Source organism: Pinus tabuliformis, chromosome 8, assembly GCF_031772625.1.
Source record: "Pinus tabuliformis cultivar Carrire ecotype Pingquan chromosome 8, CPIR1, whole genome shotgun sequence".
Taxonomy (NCBI): Eukaryota; Viridiplantae; Streptophyta; class Pinopsida; order Pinales; family Pinaceae; genus Pinus; species Pinus tabuliformis.
Window position 1 is genome coordinate 1,124,599,526 of NC_142294.1, and position 5,908 is coordinate 1,124,605,433.

Genomic DNA, 5,908 nt, shown 5'->3' on the forward strand with positions numbered 1-5,908 from the left:
TCTCGGCCAATTTCTCCTTTTGCTGCCCTTTTTCCAAACTTCCTGTAGAAACAGTTTGCTGGCTTCCTGTAGAAACAGTCTGCTAGCTTCCTGTAGAACCAATTTCACTGATTTTACTTGCTTGGATGGGGGTGCCTTCTCCTTGAACTATGCTGCCTGAAAGCTGACGAATCCAACACAAATGGCAAGTCTAATGTATTATAAAAGCACACACGTACAATGAACTGCCCGAGAATAGATATTGCATGCCAAAGCTGGATGGGAAAAAGTGTTTCCAGGCCTTTAAATCACTGTTTTTCCATTGGTTAACCTTGATTCACATTTCTGTTCCTGACATGACAATACTTTCCGACTGCGGCAGCTTTCTTTTCTTCATAAAATGCTTACTGCAATAGCAAATATGGGAATAATAATAGATTTGTATCCCAAAGCCAACCCAAATATAACATTAGTTGCTGCTCCAGTCCTGCATGAATCGGCAACATCTTGGACAGGGCTGTAAGCATTACTAGTGTAGTACTCAGTGACAAAACCAATAACAAGGCCAGACCACAAACCAATAGCACCACAGAAGAAAAGCTCCCAGTTCTTTACAACCTTCTGGGCACCAAAATTGAAGATAGTGAAGGATGAAGGCAATGCAACTAGGCTTACAGCAGCAATGCCAATAGTCATCACTACTGTGGAGATAATAAGTTGCTTTTCCAATGCAAGCTCAATTTCCTTCACAGCCTTGATCTCAAATATGTTAGTTGCAAACAGAGTTGTGATTAAGCAAGCAATGATACCCATTGAACTAATAAGCAAGGGATAACACATGGCAGTAAGATCATGAGAGTTTCCAAATGATGATATGGATGCAACAACCAGAGCTGCACAGGAAGATTCAGCATCATCTGAAACAGTTTTCCCTTGTCAAGTATTACTTCTACATCCTCTTCGCTGACTCCTTTTAGACGCTTCCGAAGTTTATCATCAACAAACAAAGAAATATATTCTGGTGACATTGTATTCAAATTAATAAAGAATTCAAATGATGAATTCAAAGCATTTTGGAAAGTTTTATCATTGCTAAATGCCATGCTAATAATTTTTTCATACTTATCAAGAAGGTGCTGCACAAAGTCAACTGAATCTTTCAGCGTCTCTGGAGTTCCATGAGTACTTGTTCATTTTTTCACTTTGTTGCACAGGTACTTGTAAAAAAAATGTCAACGCACACAGAGAATGCAACATGCACGGATTGAAGCAGTTGAGAATTGGTGGTCTTTTTGGGATAACAAGAGACACCTTTAGAAGCTGAATTACCTTTTAGATGGTGGTTTACAGTGGAAGAGATTGTTACTAAAACCAATTCTTATCCCAAAGCTTGCAAATATTCAGCCGAGCAACTTTAATTGAGGCGTGATTCACGTGAGAGAGAGAAGTGGCCAAGTGTACGTGGCCTCATGCGACCAGAAGTATTGTTCCTCACTGTAGTCTAATTATGAACTGTAGTCCTCTGCCTGTAATCACTTACCATCAAGCACGCTGAAGTTTAACTGTTCACCACTGCCCGTTTTCAATTTCCTTCCTGAGATGGCTGAGCGCACGTGTCTCATTCACCCACCAAGTGCTGTTGAACTGGATGAGGGTGGCCAGTTAGCTGGCCACCAATTTGTCTACATCCAACCATCTCATTGTTCACGCAGTTCTCGAATAACATTCATGCAACAGAGGAATTAGTTTAGTCACGTACCTGCAAGTCGACTGGCTGCTGTGAATCTTTTTGCTGCTGCATGCTTGGATTCCTTGGTTGCATGAGGGCGTGGCTAATGATTTTTTATTGCTTTTCCTTGTGCAGGTGTCCTCTGGCTGGATCTGAGCTGCATGCAATCGTTTCCACGTTCAACTCTGCCCGTTCAAGCTGCTGTTACTGCATGGTCACAAAACCAGAACTTCTTTTTGCCATTTCTCCCAAACGGTAGATCGGATTGATCTGAAACTCGGTGAGCATGTTCCTACCATCATTATGCATCTCCCATAGCAAATTCATGGTCAATGGATGCACGGATTTCGAGAAAAATGGAAAATGGCTGAAGATTTCAGAGGTCGATTTCTCGGAAACCGTGCATCGGAATTGGCTGAAACTTCTTGGGTAGGTTACTATCACCCATGGGCATCTCCCCATGGAACAGTTTTTAAAATAGATGCACGGATATGGAGAAAATGCAAAAATGGTTGATGGTGATGGAGGCTGATTTCTTGGAAACCGTGCATCGGAATTGCATGAAACCGCTCAGGCATGTTGTCATCAACCTTGTACAATTCCCCATAAAACGGTTTGTCAAATGGAAGCATGGTTTTCAAGTTATGGCATAAACAAATTCTGCTCTATAGATTTTTGCTTCAAGGCACTTTGCATGTGTTGCATGGGATGACAAAATGAATTTTGGCTGTGATGCAGGTATGGAGATGATGGAGGAGGAGTTGGAAGATTGCATGAGGGCTTCTGAACCCTTGAGGAAGCTACCATGTTCGCCAAACCACTTTTTGAAATCCATGTCTAGTTTCCCACAATTTCTACAGGAAGTTCCTGTAGAAGCACAATGAGAAGCACAAGGAGGTGAAAAAATGATGGATGAAGGCAAGGGATGGACACACAAGTGCTTGTAGGCCTAATCAACAGATTCCCACCATTAGATTCACTTTTGAAATTGGATTTGGCTCGTCCAAAGGTTCTACAGGATGTTTCCTGTAGAAATACAGAGCTTCCTGTAGAAGGCAAGAAAATTCCTTTGACCTTGATTTGAGTGCTCCTCCTGTCATGAAACGTCCTTCTTGCAACCTGCAATGTCACTGCTGCAACATGAAATTATTCAATGGAGATTAGCTTTTATTTTTCTTTTTCTTTTTCTCTTTTTTTTGAAAAACAACTAGGGCGCCTCATGGAGGTTTTCACCCTAATTGCCTGCCTTGGGCGCCTCCAAGGGAGGTTTTCACCCAAAGATCTTATTCTCTTTATCCTTTTTTTCCAACCCATTGACCGCCTCATGGAGGTTTTCAATCAATGAGCCAATCTAAGGCGCCTCCGAGGAGGTTTTCACCTTAGATTTCTGTTTTCCTCTTTTTTCATTTTTTTTTCTTTTTCTTTTTCTCTTTTTTTCTTTTTCTTTTTTTTTTCTACCCTACCCTACTTGAAAAAAACAAAATCATTTTCAAGTATAAGAATACTTCCAATGGAGCCATGTGCACATCAAGATTAGAGACAAAATGATGTGAAGGCTCGGAATGCATGCTTTGACAACTATCCAAATTTCAGAGACAAAATGATCTGACTTTGAAAGTACAAAACATAGCTGAGGAAGAGAGTACTGTTGCAACTTAGTGACTGTCTGGAACCATGTCTCAATATAGCTTTGATATCCTTGGTCCTTTTTCTGATATGAATCATGTTTCATGTCACCTTCTAACATGACTTTCTCTTCTTCCTCTTTTTGCTGATCTCTCTCTTGACTACATGGAGGGTTTGATGGTAACCATGAGGAAGCTTTCTTGATCTCTGATTCTGATCTCTTCACTTGATCACGTGCAGCCCATGGTTCTATGATTTCCTCTTCTGAATCTTCTTTTTCCTTTGGTCCTTCAATGTTGTCAATATAATCTTTGTTTTGCAACACTCTTCCTGAGCTTTGGTGAACATCATTGAGCTCAAAGGGAGTCATTTGCACATGTTGTGCCTCAGCTTTGCAATTTGGTTGAGCTGCTCCATTGCATGGTTTTGGAAATGGTGCTACGGGTAACTGAGTGGAGGGATGTAATTGAGATGGAGGTGGATGGCATTGTGGTTGGGTAGGCATTTGGGGTTGTCTTGGTGGAGGAGGAGGCGATGGTTGTGGATGAGCAGGTGGTGGAGGAAAATGATCGGGATGAGAGTTGTACTGGGGCCTCCACTCCTGATAAGGTGCATTCCACTGAGGCTGTGGCTGAGCATAAGAGTGAAATGAATGAGCAACTAGTTGGGCATAATATGGATCTGTGAAGGAACAAGGAGGATATGACCAAGGAGGAGGTGTAGACCAGGAAGGATGAGCAGGGGGACCCCAAGAAGGCATGAAAGTGGCTTGATAGGGGTCATAATAGGTCTCGGGTGTCCCTTGCAGTTCTTGTTGGTAAGATCTAGGTCCATATGGCCTCCTTTGGTTCATATAGTAGAGTGATTCAGTGGCTCCTTTGGCTCTTTGATATGCAGCTTTGATTCTGGGTAAGGAAGGGCACTGATCTGTAGGATGGTATTCTTCACAGACAAAACACACTTCTATGGAGTACAATGGACATTAGTTCCTAGGATTCCTTCTAGTGCACCTAGGACAAAAAATGGCCAAAGCCCTCTTGGCTTCTTCTTGCTTCTTTTGGATCCGCAAGGTATCCAGTTGCATGGCAAGAAACTGCCTCATATCACTCTTGAAATCTTCGATCTGATTTTCAAATTCATCTTTGGACAAGATGTTGCTCCCAACATCTCTGCTTGTAGCCATTTGCTCCAGAGGAATGTTTTCTTCTTCTTCTCCCCTAGAGGTTCTTCAGATATGTCTTGATGTCCACCCAGGGGTTCTTCAATCACAGCCATCGAAGAAGAGAGAAGGCTGTGTGAAGCAGTGGGGGTGTTTTGCAATCATTTTTCTAACTTATCTCTACTCCTACAAGGCATGAAATGAAATCTTTTTGCTTGATTTTTGTTTTTTTTTCTACTTCTACTTGCAAAACTGAAATAAATTGAACTGCAACTAACTATCTCGCTAAAAGGAACATGCGGAATTGAAATGAAAGCAGGAAAAGACTAATCTATTTTGCTCAAATGAAATTGCAGGAATGAAATGCTAGTCTACGCTTGCGGAATTGAAATTGCGGAATTGAAATGCTAATCTAGGAAAGCGGGAAAGGCTAATCTATGAAAGCGAGAAATGCTAATCTATGAAAGCAGGAAATACTAATCTATGAAAGCAGGAAATGCTAATCTATGAAATCAGGAAATATCTATGCTACTTTTGCAGAACGGAAATGAAGTAAACTACTTAGCAGAAGGCAAGAGTAAGAAAGTAGAAGAAAAGCAACAATTACTAATACTCTGACGCTTCCCCGGCAACGGCGCCAAAAATATGGTGGGCCCCAGTATTGTAGCAATAATTCTACAACTCCTGGAGCTTCCTATCTCTAATTTATCAACCCGGTAGTTCGTACAAACTTGGAAGCGACGGTGCTGTATGCACAAGTACTAGCTCTTGTCGCAGCTGTCACTTGGTCAGCTGGCACAAGTCCGCTAGGGCTCAAGCCAACTTCTATATGCTCTCAGAAGAAGCTTTCTAAATGATGGATGAAGGCTATCTTAAAGGAAATTAATCTATTTTGCAAAAATGAACTGAAAGCCAAAAAGAAATGCAAACCCTAGCAAACCCTAGCAAACCCTAATTCTACCAACTAGTCCTACTGATGCAAAAATGAGAATGCAAACTATGAGAATAGATGCCATTACTTCTAGGAAGGTAAAATGCATGTGTCTAAGTTATCACTATCTGAAGAAAACATCTTTTTGTATTTTTGATTAAGTTGTTGGAATTATCATGCATGTGATTCTAACTAGTTTTCCACTGTGCAGGGATGGATCAAGGGATGAAATGCATGGAAGAGGTTAGGCAGGTACAGAGAGGGTCTAAGGGATCCCTAGCATTCTTTTTGAGAGTTTCACAAAGTCTGGAGGCCATGCAACCGTGTTTATGAACTTCTACAGGAAGTCTGCAGGGGTTTCTACAGGAAGTTCTGTAAGTCTTCTACAGGATGTTCTGTAATTCTTCTACAGGATGTTTACGAATTTAATTTTTGAGGATGGATGGTTGATGGAAGATGCATGGATGGTTATGGAGGTAGGATG

General features: G+C 41.4%; 1 pseudogene; it reads right to left on the reverse strand.

Moving 5' to 3' along the window:
• Positions 1-372: 372 nt before the first annotated feature.
• LOC149239300 (pyrophosphate-energized vacuolar membrane proton pump pseudogene) lies at positions 373-792 on the reverse strand (annotated as a pseudogene).
• Positions 793-5,908: the final 5,116 nt, after the last annotated feature.